Source organism: Protopterus annectens, chromosome 5.part0, assembly GCF_019279795.1.
Source record: "Protopterus annectens isolate FY-2018-M chromosome 5.part0, PAN1.0, whole genome shotgun sequence".
NCBI lineage: Eukaryota > Metazoa > Chordata > Ceratodontiformes > Protopteridae > Protopterus > Protopterus annectens.
The window spans coordinates 932857758-932872138 of NC_056735.1; positions in this window are offsets into that span (position 1 = coordinate 932857758).

A 14381-nucleotide genomic window follows, 5' to 3' on the forward strand; every position below is an offset into this window, starting at 1 on the left:
TCCTATTTTCCATGTACATTCACACCTTGGAATGCTTGCTATATCTGCTAGGGTGTTACAGCATGCAGTGTGGTCTGGCCATGGTGTGGGCCTTGACATCTATTAGGGTATTTGAGTATGCTGCTGAGCAGGACCCAGAGAATCTCAGGTGCATCTGTTATCTGCCTCATGGAATGGTACATATCAGTGGGGTACACCCATTAAATTGTCTGGTATGCTGCAGTTGTGACTGTGGGATAGCATTAGCATATGTATTACTACACTTTTTCTGCCATGCAAGTGGTGCATACTTTCAGGACTCCATAGTTACCATTGCATGTGTTGTAACACCTTTCTGCCTACTGTTTGTACATTTTACATGGAGTCTGTGGGGCATCCCTGTAACTCATTCACTGTTACTATGTCTAGGCTCTTAACTATTCAAATATGGTGGTGTCAGACCTGTCATGTGTACAAATATTTGCAGGTTGTCCACATTTCTACCTCATATTTTGGTCAATATGTCATGCACAGCTTTTTCTGGCAAATCACTCTGGGCTCAAGTCAGAATATAGTGACAAACATTTAAGTTTCAGACTTCATACCCTTCCAAACATCCCACAGAATGCAGAACCTGTTATTCTCTGAACTGTCTGAGTTTGTTGTAACATTATTTGTAATGTGCCCCTGGTTTTGGCCCTTTGCTCCACATATTTTATTACTTGGTCTGGATGTGTTCCTGTAAGAGGTTGTGGGGTATGGGCAGTGATTATCCTGCTGTGAGTATGTGTGTGGCTTGCATGGTGCTACAGTGACATTATTACCTACTAGCTACCAACTAGCATGGCTGTTTCTGTTCACACACTACTATCATAGATATCCACTAGATTTGACAGTAAATATACATGGCATGCTTTGTGTACTATACATCCTATATTCCCTTTACATTCATTCCTACTATTACATGATATATTTATTTTAGCACAATGTTCTTGTATAACAGTCATGGCTTAGTGGTAAGTCATGCAGACTACTGTTTCCAAGGTCCTGGGTTCGGGACTGACAGTGGGATTTTATTTTGCTTTTGAACTGACTACAGGACCTGTCAGGCAGAGTGACTAAGGCACTTTTAAGCAGTTGTAACTGGGTTAGCGCTGGTTTGTGCGGAGCTCACGCATGCGCACTGGCGTTCAGCTCCACACACACCCGCTTACAACCGCTTAAACGTGCTTACTCTTGCGCACAGCCATGCTATTTTCTTTGAAAGAAATGAAAATGGGGAGACAGGAAAGTGGTGAAAAAGGGGTCACAAACAGGGTAAGACAGTAGGGAAACAAGCTTGGGTTTTGCAGGAGGGATGTAGGTAGGGCCCATATCTGCCCATTTCTTCATCAGCAACAGCTGTGCATATGTTTGTAATTTGGTGTGACATTTGATACCTTCCACCCCTGAGAGAGGTGTAAGGACAACAATAATACTTGTTGTAAAGCCAATTGTAATTGATAGTTTCCATGTCCAGCAGACATATGTGCGGAATGGGCAGCTATGTATGGGGCATAATTTTTTTGTGGGTACAGAGTACCCTTTTTTTTTTTTTTTTTTCAGGTGAGAGTGGTATGTCAGGTGAAGGAAGTCGGTATAGCTGGGGAGGTAGGTTGGGTAGGTCAACAGACAAGACAAACAAGATGCATACAGGGGCGGTGTATGATACGTGTGGGGGGGTTACACAATTGACGGGGATGGATGTTTGGATATCCAGAGCCCATGAGCCCACAGATGGCAACAGTGGAACTGATATCCTCACCCATGGGCAGTTGCCACTGTTCCTTCACTGCCCAGGACAGGGCTGTGCTGGGGGCTGTGTAGGCCAGGCAACAGGCATGCCCGTAAGTTGTGCCACCTGTGCCTCAAGCTGGTGTAGGGGCCCAAGAACAGAGTCCTGGATCTCCTACGCACCACAGTCCGGACGCTACGGAGGGTGAGTGGTGGTTCTCCTCCGGCCACGCTTGCAGAGAGGGGACGGGCCCCATCCCCTGCAGCGCTTCCACCTGCAGGTGGCACAGGGCCACAGGAGGAGGGTCCAGACCGGGCACTAGCCAGCTGAGGTGGGAGAGGTGGGTCCGCTGGAACCCGCCTTCCCTGTCGTCCTATGTTTTGCATTATGTCATGACAGTTTGGGTTAGTAACATACAATACCATTCGCAATTAGTTGTAACAGCATGCATTAGTATTCCCATTAACCAAACACCCAGATATTCACACCATTGAACAGCGAGCATAACACATGCATAATTTGAACAGCAATACACAGTCCAACAACATGCAGGGTTGATTGATGGCAACAGGCTATCAGGTTTGGATGTATGAACAGGGCAGATGCATCAACGGACATGCAAATATTTATGACCCAACAGGACAAATGTCCAGGGGTGTTAATTGTGATTGCACATACCAATTTCACGTGGAATGGATTATATGTGGTTATAGGGTGGGGTGAAGAAAATATTATTAACACCTTTGAATACCAATACATATGCTGTACATTTCTAATAGCTACAGATATATACACACTACTGTTCTAACTACAGTTTCCTATATGATAACTACTTCCATTTGGTGATAGGACTGTTACTGCTACATCAATATACATTTTATTGTTATTCATACACGTTCATATCTGGCTTTGTTCAGCTACATCATCCTGCTACATTTGCTTTATATAGCTTTAGACAACTGTGGATGTTTGATATTTCAGACAATCATACTATCTGCATATTGCAGACTGAGAGCAACATATCCAGATTTTGGGATACACATTCCAGCTGCAGCAACACTTTGGACACATTTTGCAGTTTCGTTCTACTTGTCACATTCATTTCATTCTGTACTGACTGCAGTATACTTTATTCAGGGGTTATTACTACTTTATTGGTGGATTCATAACTCTTTCTCACACTCTCTCACTTGTTTTCATTTTACTATTCAGGATGGTACTTACTTCTAGGCTTTATTGACATGTTTTACCTGTGGTTATTACAATCTTTTCCAGCAGTCTCACTTCTGTCATGTTTCAGTATTTCAACAGGGATATATTTCACACATGTCATTTGCTCATCTTCTGCAGCTGTACTTTTCAGCCTGCTGCAGGTTGTGTACTATTATATTACAAGTGGGGCATCTTTATTTCAGACTTTATTTCAGACATTTTCATTTTTCTGTTTGGATTACAGACTGCAACGCACTTTTCTAATCAAGCAATACTTGTAAACACTTTTACACTGTTACTTGCACATTTTATTACTTAGTGACTACACTGCACTCTTTTGCTAACTGTCATACTTTGATATTTCTTTACAGTTACTGGGAGTGGATTACTGACCTGCCTGGTGGCGCAACCGCACCAGCCTATCGCCATAGGATCTGCGGTTCACAGAACGGATGCCTGCAGCTGTAATATAAATGAAGTAATATTGGACTACACATCTCCATAATATCAGCTGATTTAATTTCTTACATATATAATTAAATGTAACTTACTCAGTAATGGGGCATTGGGCATTTGCCGGGCCTCCTGTATCCAAAGGTTCAATTGGTCCTGCTTGCGTCTCTTCAGGTCCGCATGGTGGTGACGGACCTGCTCACCAGTCCTTGGAATCCCTGTGGCACTGGTGAGACCATGAGCCAACCGGTCCCACGCCTCAGCCCTATATGCTCCCCACAGGACCTGGCCCTGCATAAGTTGGGCCTCATGATTGTGGACTAGGAGCCAGACCATGTATCTGGACTCCTCAACGCCCCACCTCTGTGCTCGAAAGCAACTACCCTCACCTACACCTGACATTCTGGCTGCAAGTCAGTTCTACAATCGTTTATGCTGTGTATTCCCACCTATGGGGCTTATATATGCCGTTTTTCCCGCACTTATCTGTGATTGGCCATTTTGGAATTGTATCCACTTCACAAAACCTGCTTTGTCATGCTCCACTTTGTATTCATTCCTATATATGTGCTATTACTGCATTTCTGGGTACAGCTGTCATGGCTTAGTGTTCAGTACCTTGACTATGGTGCATGGTATCCTGGGTTCGAACCTGCCCATTGCTTTTTATATTTTATGACTGTCTAGACAGGCTAGTGGGTGTGTCTCTGTAAAGGCAGTTTTGTTACAGCTTGTTCAACGTTGCCCGTCGGTTAGCTTGTTAGCGCAGTGCGCAGCTCCGCACAAACGGGGTACGCTGGTTTACGCCCCATTTGGCTGTCATCACGCATATTACGCTCAGCTCAGCTAGGGGCACACAGTTTCAGTGTGTTAAACCACTGCTCAGCTACGGGCACTCATTTTGCACCTGTTAAACCACTGCTCAGCTACGGGCACTCATTTTGCACCTGTTAAACCACTGCTCACCTACGGGCAGATGCACTCATTTTGTTAAACTGTAGCTCAGCTATAGGCACATCTGGCATTTTTTATTGTTTTGTTACCTCACATTTCTTCAAAATAAATGGACTATTTCATTACATTTTACATAAAATGTGATTTTATATGTGTACATATTTGTCAGGGACTTGTTTTGTGCTTATTTTACTAAAAATAAAATTGATGTTGTGGGGGTTCGAACCATGGATGCCTGCTCTTCAGCCGACATCTCTACCGCTACGCTATTGCTTCTTGGCTTACTTTGCATATTTAGTTCTTATATGCTTTCCCACTGACTGTTAACTGTGGCTGCGCTACGGGCACGCCCGCGCAAACGAGTGCACTCGTGGGCAAACATCTTTACGATTTAACAAAAATATATAACGTGTTCATTTATATATTTTCTGTTCATAGTCTGTGGGGGCATGTGTTGTGTTGTGTTTATTCACATTTCCATGGACTCTGTCATGGGTGTTTACTTTGGGCACTTTTACACTTCTGGGGGCGTGTCCGCTTGCAGGGCTCGGCCTATGGACACGCCCCCTACTGTCTTACACAGACCGTGTTAGCCTGAGGTGTGATTCAGCATGCTCTCATGAATATGCAGAGCATGCTGACATCACTCCATTTAACTGCAGCCTCCGTGTAAGAGTTATAACTCTTACACGGAGGCTTCGTGAATCCTTGTCGCTAAGTTTTTTTTTTTTTAATTCTCCATTTTTAGGAAGAAAACATATTCAAATAAGTTTTTGCACTTTTCTAGTAATCAGCCTATTTGTATTAAAAAAGACAGTTGTTAAGGACCAAATAGTAAGAGTTGTCAGGATTATTACTTTGGATAATGAATTTTTAGAAGAAATCAAGTTTATAGGTAATATGTTTTTAAACAGGGATTATCCTAAGGGCCTAGAGAATTATATTTCCTTAGAAGTTATAAGGAAGAGATTATCTGCTTTTTAGGTTTGAGTAATTTAACTCAAGAGGGAAAAAATGAACCCTCATCAGCCAATTTGAGTATTAATTGCCATAATAATGGAATAGATAGACCAATGACAAAGAAGGAACCTAGTTTGTGCAACGCTTTTATTATGACATTTACTGATGATAGTGTTAATATTGCTAATATTATACATAAAAACTAGGAACTTATTTCATCGGACAGTATATCTCAGGTTTGGGCACTTACCCTAATATCATTTACAAAAGAGATAAAAATCTTAAAGCTGGTGTAATTCCTTTTCTAAATTGGGGAAGCTGAAAACAGGTACCATGAAACAATGTAGTATGTGTTACCAGTGTAGACACATATTGGAGTGTGCTAATATTATTTTAGTAAAAGTATTGATATTAGAGGATGTTTTAATTGTAACACAAGGGGTGTAGCTTACGCTGCAAAGTTTTTAGATTGCACAGCCTACTATATTGGTAAAAATGGAACAAAAATTAGGTAGCGTATTTATGAACATTATTATGATATTGGAAAGGCAAAATGTACCAATGCATTGTTTAAACATAATGTCCATAATTTTGGCATTGTGGTTTTAGAGCAGGTTAGAGAAAGTCCAAGGGGTGACCCTTGGAAAGTAGTACTGGAAAACAGAGAATATTGGTGTCAAATTTATTTAAATGCCACTATATTACCTGGCATTAATGATGTTGTAGCTTTATCAAATGTTTTAAAACTTAAAAGTTTCTATAGATAAATGTTATTTAAATATTTTAATTTTTATGCCAAATATTGTAGGGGGATTTGGTTAATGTACCTTCAAGGTGGGTAATTGAATAATTGATAGATTGTTTTATACTATGTGTATTTATTAACTGCTTTGACTGTGTTTCTTTGTCTGAAGAAGGTTGTAAGGTCTAACTGAAAGCACTTACCAATACACTTTTATCTACTTGAGTGTTTGAGGATCTGAGTACTCCCTGGCTTATTATATTTATTTGTCTGTGTTTTTTTGGTGTATTGGTATAGGTGTAGTGGGTGTTGAGAGTCATGGTTGTAGGTCTGTAGCTAGTTATGATTTGAATAGTTGTTTTGTCAACAGTTAGCTGCACTTGGGATGTCTCCCATGCATCATAATGTTTGGCCAGCCTGGAAGTGTGTATGTGTATGATAATGTTTAAAACTCCACCTCCTTTGGCTTTGCAGCCCTCCATTTGGGGTCTAAAAGTATGGTAGGATGAGTAACCTGATAAGGTTAGTGTGCTCTCCACAGCTGCAAACCAGGTTTCAGTGACTGCACAAATGTCAGCATCCTCCAGGACAAGGTATGCTTGCAATGACATTAATTTCATGCTAAGACTCCTAGCTCCTGTTTGAACAAGACATCTGGACAAAGGCATACACCAGTGGTGGGCAAAGGCCGGAAAATAGTGACACTTTAGAAATCTAGCTGTAACACACTAAGCTGCTATGAAAGACAGTTTTGCATTCACAGAAATACTCCATAGGATATGACATCTGACATTCAAATGTATGCTATTATGTTATGACTTCAGTCTTTTCTGGATTGCCAGTGATTTGCCAGACAATACACAACTGTATGAGGCATTGACTACAAATATGAGGCAAACATGTTCATTCTGCAAAACGCTGGACAGTTGAAAGGTATGAGCTCCGTATATGACATACAGTTCAACACACACTTCTGCGACAGTTGTTTACAATGCACATTGCCTTTATAGGTCTCTTACATTTGTAAGACAAGCATATGTCTCATAGTAACATTCATAGGTGACATATGAATATTTATAACATCCCAGGTAGCTGGCCTAGCAGTGCACAGTCAGTACTAGACAACAGACACTGCAGTAGTAGTCATATGTGAACTGGCCTTTGCTGGAATGATTCAGGGGCCAGAGCTGTGATCTATGTCACTACAGACAGGGCCAGCAAGAATGGCCGTAGGTGCTGGACAGCAACATGTGAGTCCAGCAAGTCTTGTTGAGACCTATTGTTTAACTTCTTATTTCACATTATTTAATCCCCCTCTGCATTCCATTACATGCTTAATTGACTGACATACCTGCTATAGTGCTAGAGTTTTCTCAGAATAATGTAAATGTTTAGGTTTGTGTAGTCATAGTCTCTCTTTGTGTAGAAAGGTTCAGACCTGTTTTAGATAGGCAGCAGCTTGCCTTTTGTAGGTAATGCTAATGAGAAGGTGAAGGCCTGTGTACCACTTGTTGTCTCCCACTTGCTAATTCCATCCAGAGCAGCTGTGTTGTCTTTCCATTAGCCAATGCCATAGCAACACAGTGCTATAATTAAGTCCTTCATGTGGGCCTTGCCCCTTTTCCTTGCCTGTGAGGAGGACATTATGGAGGTCTGGGGGCTACAGCTTCACAGAATGTAGGAGGAAATACCTCTTAGAACAAGAAATGTGGAGAAAGTCCAACAATCTGGGGGGCAAAGTTTCAGAATTAGGTACAGATTGTAAGTAAGTAAGTATTGCTGTTATACACATAGAAGATTGCAAGATTAACAGGGTTTGTCTTGACATGAATTTTTTGCGTGACTTCATGTCTGACAGTGAAATGTCCATGACATGCCTCTCAACTGCCCAGATTTCTGCAGAATGCCCAGAGGTTTGCCTCATATGCATGGTCTGTACCTCAGGCAATTTCTGATTTTGAAAAATCAGTAGGATAATGTGAGGATTGAAGTCAGTAAATGTTGACATCCATTTGTGTTTCAAACTTCATATCATTCAGAGAAGTTATGTTACAACAAACCTTGTAACACCAGCAACTGTTTCAGTTTGTAACACCATTATGTGAGATATGTCCCTCTTTTCAGCCACTTGTCCCCCAGGTATGTCAGGCTTTGTCCAGATGTCTTGCAGTAAGAGGTTCAAAGGTATGGTATATCATTATTTAGTGACTTCACTCCTGATATCATTCCAGTGACTTAGCAGACTCCCAAAAGTGGTATGAGGCAGTGACAATGAATATAGTCCCACACCCTGGATATTCTGTGGAATATGTACAGTTAAGAGTTATGTATGTCTGGCCATTGTTAACAGGCTGTCAAGAGTGTGTAGCAGTGTAGTGTGCAAATGCTTGTTCAGTTGAGTAGGGAGAGTGGCAGATGTGAGTGCCATAGATCCTTTTCTGTCTGACTGTGCATGCTGCTACAGTTGCTGGTCATCTATCAGCTGTATATGTTTGTAGGGGTAGACTGAAAAATGTCCTGTAATACCTCAGGATTCCCAGTACACTATGAATTGGGGCAGTATATCTCAGTGTACTGTGTGACTGGCAATCAGGATATGTTTGTTCAAACAGTCGTTATACTCTAGAGTTTAGTTGGGATACTGGCATGTTGCTGTGACTGTGGTGCAAATGGTTGTGGGTGGACAATTTCTCACCAATGCCTGCTTTTTCCTACAGTTACATCCATGCAGTGCATGATATATTTGTAAATGCATGAGTAATTCCCAAGAGCGGATTTGGGGTAGTGTTGTGTTGGTCTGACTGTAGTTTAGAAGGTGCTGGTTGAAATGGTTAGAAGCTCTCAGTGTTTTTTCCCTTCTGTTATATTACTGCAGTCATACCTCTCCACTGTCTAGGTTTCTATACACTGTCCAGATGCTTGCCTCATATATTTAGCCTGTTCCCCATAACAGTTGTGGGTTTCTGCCAAATCACTGGGATGATGTGAGTATTGACATCACTAAATGATGACAATCACTTGTGTTTCAGAGCTGAAATCTATCAGAAAATATAAGTTAAATTAAACCAAGATACTCTAGCAAACTTCTACGCTTATAACAGCCATATTTCAAATATGTCCCTATTGTTTGCCCGTTACCCCCCCACACTTTGTCAGGCTTTTTTCAGACATCTTGCAGTAAGAGGTTGCATATATATATATATATATATATATATATATATATATATATATATATATATATATATATATATAAACATACATATACATAAACTAAGTGGTGTGCAAATCCACTAAGCTGAGTTGTACAGTGCTTAAACGGGTAATTGCAAGTGCTTAAAGGGGTAATAAGCAGTGCTGAGCAGAGGGACATAGCATGCAAACCCACTCAGTTACGCTTAAACTTAACTTAGAATGGAAAAAAAAGAAATGAATAACATCACTTTAATTACATGTATCAATACTCCTTGTAAACCATACTTGGTAATACAGTACCTGTCATTCTATCAACTGTCTAAGTCTATATGGGCAATATTAGGACTGAAGTCACTACATAAAGGCATACATTTAAGTTTCAGACTTCTAATCCTTCACTACATGTTATGTTGATACCGACCCTGTTCCTCTATCAGCTTTCTATGTTTGTAAGGGCAATATTTATTATCTGTCCGTATTTGTCCCCCCATCATTTTATGCTTTGTCCAGTTTTTTGCTCTGAGAGCTTGAGAGGTATGCCTTTAAGAAGTTCAGATATATTGTGAAAGTGCCGTGCCGCCCGTATGGCACTTTTGCAATGCAAGGGGTGTGTGACAGGTACTGTCACACACCCCATTCATTGCTTCCTATCTAAATACCTGCTTTCAGTGTCCACAGAAACTGAAAGCAGTTAGAAAGTGCCGTATGACACTTTGACAATGGAGGGGGTATGTGACAGCACTTGTCACATACACCCTCCATTGCTTACTATTTAAATTTCCTGCTTTCAGTGTCTGCAGACTCTGAAAGGAATTAGAAAGTGCCATATGGCACTTTCAGAGTGCAGGGGGCATGTTGAATGTGCGATCACTACTAAAACATGCCCCTTGCACTCAGTAGTGTCTGTGTCCACTAAGCCGTTATCAGTAGCACACCTTCATAAATATGTAAGGTGTGCTGCTGTTATGGCTATGTGGAAGTGGACACCATTCACTCCATGCAGGAATACCACTATACCTGCATGGAGTTTGTTGAATCCTGGGGTGAGTCTTTTCCATTACTCTATCCCTAACCATGAACACTTGCATATTCGCACCAACTGCTATAACACAGTCTTGCACAACTTCACAACCATGACTTTTTCATTCAAACATTAATTTTCCTGCACAATCCTGCCTACCTTCACTATATAAAACTAAATTCAACCATATGTGATTCAGTCAAAGGAGCATTCACTCATTTATGTGGTCTCCTTTTTCATACCCCAAAACATTTCTACTAAATGTGCATTCTATCTTTTACGTTACAACCATAAATATAGTAAAACAGTCTTATGCAATTTTTTCTTTGATTCTGAAGAAGTGACAGAATATGAGGATGCATATAATAGTGCCTTTACCCCTTGGTATCCTATATGGGCTGCACTGCCTGAGTTTCCACTTCATCATTATCAGTTATTGAATGTTAAACATCACATTGCTTAATGAAAATTCTTTAGAGGTCATATAAATGTTCAACTATTCCACATGCAATGCATTCCTTAGATGTATGAGCACAGTTAGAATTCTTAATGGTCTTGTCCAAAACCAGGTATTCTAAGGCCCCAAATTTCCAAATCTGTGAACTGGTAGTTACATTAATGGTGAAACCACTAAGCTTAAAAATGACTATGTCATGACCTGAGGAACTGCTTTTTAAATTTAAGTCCAACAAACTACAGCCCTTATTAGGATGGTAGAACTCTACTCCAGACCACTGATTTCAATTAACTCAAGAAAATACATTTCATATTTATTATCCAATTAGTAAGTTCATCAGTCATTTGTGCTGTAATTGAAAGTTTAAGATAAATGTCTTGTTGTCATTATGTAGAGAATGTATTATATCTAAGAAATGGGTATTTTCATTAATGTTAGTAACAGGTGTCATGTAACTGTTAAGTGTTGTATTATAGTATCTTCTTATACCCTTTGTGATGGTCCCATCTTCAGGCCAATAATTAAGGAGCCTCAGTCCTCACCACTGACACTGGTGAGGGATGGCTACTAGGAGCAAAAATGGATACACACAGTGTTTTCAGATGCAGCTCTCTGCACCAAGCACAATTTCCCTTAAGAGCACACAGGCAGCACCCTCCAGACCTAGGAATGGACTCTCTGTCTCTCTCCAGGCCGAAACAAGACTCCACACTGACCACTTTGAAGCTCTGTGCCCTTGTTCAAAGTAGTTGCCACACATACACACTTGGATATTTGATTCACACACACACACACACACACACACACACACACACACACACGGGAAAGGCTGGTGCAGATTTACCAGCTGTGCACCCTCTACCCAGACTATAAGGTAATTATGTTGCCACCAGTCAGCTACTCCAAGGCCCTTACAAGGGTGCCCAATTATACTGAGTAAAATTAATATTAATACAAATGGTAGAGTTTGATCAAAGAGCGAGGCTTTCAGAAGCAGCAACAGTGTCACTAAAATAAGCATAAGTATTCTTAAGATGTTAAAATATTATCTAAAAGACCAGCAACAATGAAAGGTATTGAAATATTTAATAATAAATAATAAAAGAGAAAACATGAGAATAATGAATATCTAGTTATAATAAACACCAGCATTTCAGTCACAGGAGATATACAAATTAACACAGTTGGATAGATTCACACAGATGCAGAAAAACAATACTTAACTAATCTCACTACATTTTTACAACTGACTAAAAAATTACTGTTCCCTAGTTAAGTTACTTACTACAGCAAGGTAAGATGAGTGTTGGGTTTCTTACTACAGCAAGGCAAGATGAGGTGCATGTGGTTGTGTGAGCTATCTGTGAAAGATCTTTCCTGTCAGGTTCAGAAGAACAAAGTGCTGCTATGTGAGTCCCATCACACCTCTCACTAAAATCTAAAAAAATCATTTCAATGCTGGTTATAGAATGACATCACATCTGGTCACCCTACTCTGGTATAATCCACACCCATAGCTTTGCTAAGATCTGTTGCAGCATCTGAAATATATAAAACAATTTCAAAAACGTCCATCCTTCCAAGGTAGCAATTAGTTCACCTCTAAAAACAATACAGTACGATTCCTAGTCTTGGTTTTCCCAGGCATTTTTGTCTCTGGCTGCAATCAAAAATGTAAGATAAAATCTTTATGGTGGAAACCCACCCATTTAATTTTCAACCTGTTTTTCAAATTTAGCTTTGCTGAGATTAACCTCTTTCCTTCAAGAACTCTCTGTTAAAACATATACATTTAATCAGTTATAATAATACCTTCTGACATGCATGTATATTTCTGTTATGTCCAGCAAGACCCACTGTTGATGGATTTTTAATACAAGCAACTTTACAAATAAATTTTAATACAAGCATCTGTACAAATCAGCATGAGAATCAAATAACATAAAATTCTTTACAAAACTCCAGCTATCTATGCTGGCATATATTAGACATGCACCACCCTACTCTCCCTGGCACAGATGTCACTACCTCATATCATCACTTCCTTATTATTTTAGACTGCAACATTTTGCTGTTGAGGGAAATTGTGACTACATTGGAATGTCTAACAAGATGGGATCACCTCAGATGACATGAGGAATGGGAGACCTACTGAGTTAGTGAAATGACCTCAGGAAAAAAATATCTCTCAAATGATGGTTTATATTTCTAGCACAGACAAACCTGATATTAATCTATTTATTCATGTATTCATGGGGTTGTTACATCAGATGTAATAGTTGAAGCAGCCTAATTTATGCACTCAGTTTGTTAGATAGTGTTTTCATAGCTTTAAATATAAATGAATACCATCTTCATTAGAGATATAAACTTCTCCATACAACTTCTTCCAGTGTATATGGCTTCAGGATTTTAATAAGTCATGACATGCTTTGATTTTCCTTTTTATGGAAGAAGTCATTCTTGATGACAATAAACATGCAGGATTCAAACAGTGTTATAGTTCCTAACTACATTTCATAACCAGCAGACTATCCGACAATTCTAACCCCTACATGGGGAAAGACAGTTTTGTAGTTTGATTAATACTTACTTCTTTTGAAACGTTCATTTATAATCCCTAGGTTGACTGTACAAGATAGAAATCTTCAAGTGACCCCATAGCTATCCAGTCTGTTAAGTTCCTGCAGTAGTACCTGAAAACAGAGTCACCTGTAATTAACATTTAGCTTCTGTGAGCTATGGAATTAAGTAAGCTGTGATTAGATCTTTGATCTAAGATCTTCTGATGAGAATTAAGTGGGTTAGATCTGAGAACTGATGTTCTTATTTTGGAATAACAGCAATGTCACTGTGAGTAGACAGAGATGGGTTCATGTATAATTTCATGGCTGAATACTTCACTGTCTTTATTAGTGGAGGTCTGTGAGTTTCGCATGTTGGCATTATTTAGGCATAAATCATTCAGATAAAGGGACAGTGGCAACCCCTATCCTAATCTGAATTCAAAGTCTGCAAAAATAGCTAGAAGACAGCTTTTTTTTGTCATTCAGGAGATGTTTATGGGAAAGGATGAAGCAGTCTGCAAATTGCCAGGTGTGATAAACATTGATCATAGCCAAGGGAGACAAAAGTTGTATAATCCACCCATACTAAGAGAAAGTCAGACAAACCAGAAGTGGTGGATAAATACTAAACAGCTGCATATTAAACTAACAAAACTGCAATTTAAGCAGTAGTAGAATAAACCAGTAGCACAATATACAATTTAATCATAATAGCATTAAAAAGCTTCATTTTTACCCTATTTAAAGATGTTTTTTGCATATATAAAGGAGAAAGTAAAAGTGATTTCCTCCAGGATCAGTCAAATAAGGTTCAGAATCTTATAAGTGGACCATCTGATGCATTTCATCAGTGCTGCCCAGTATACAAAAACCAATCACCTTTGAAATATACATGAAACCATTTTCTGTTAGGAAGTTAGCTTCCAAATGTTTAAAATAATAGACTGCATGTTAAGTAAGCTAGACCCACTGCTAGTAACACAGCTTCTAATTTGATATATACAGAGCAACAGATGACCAGAAAATGACATTATTGTGTTGTATGCTTGAGGTTCCTTGGTAATATAGTC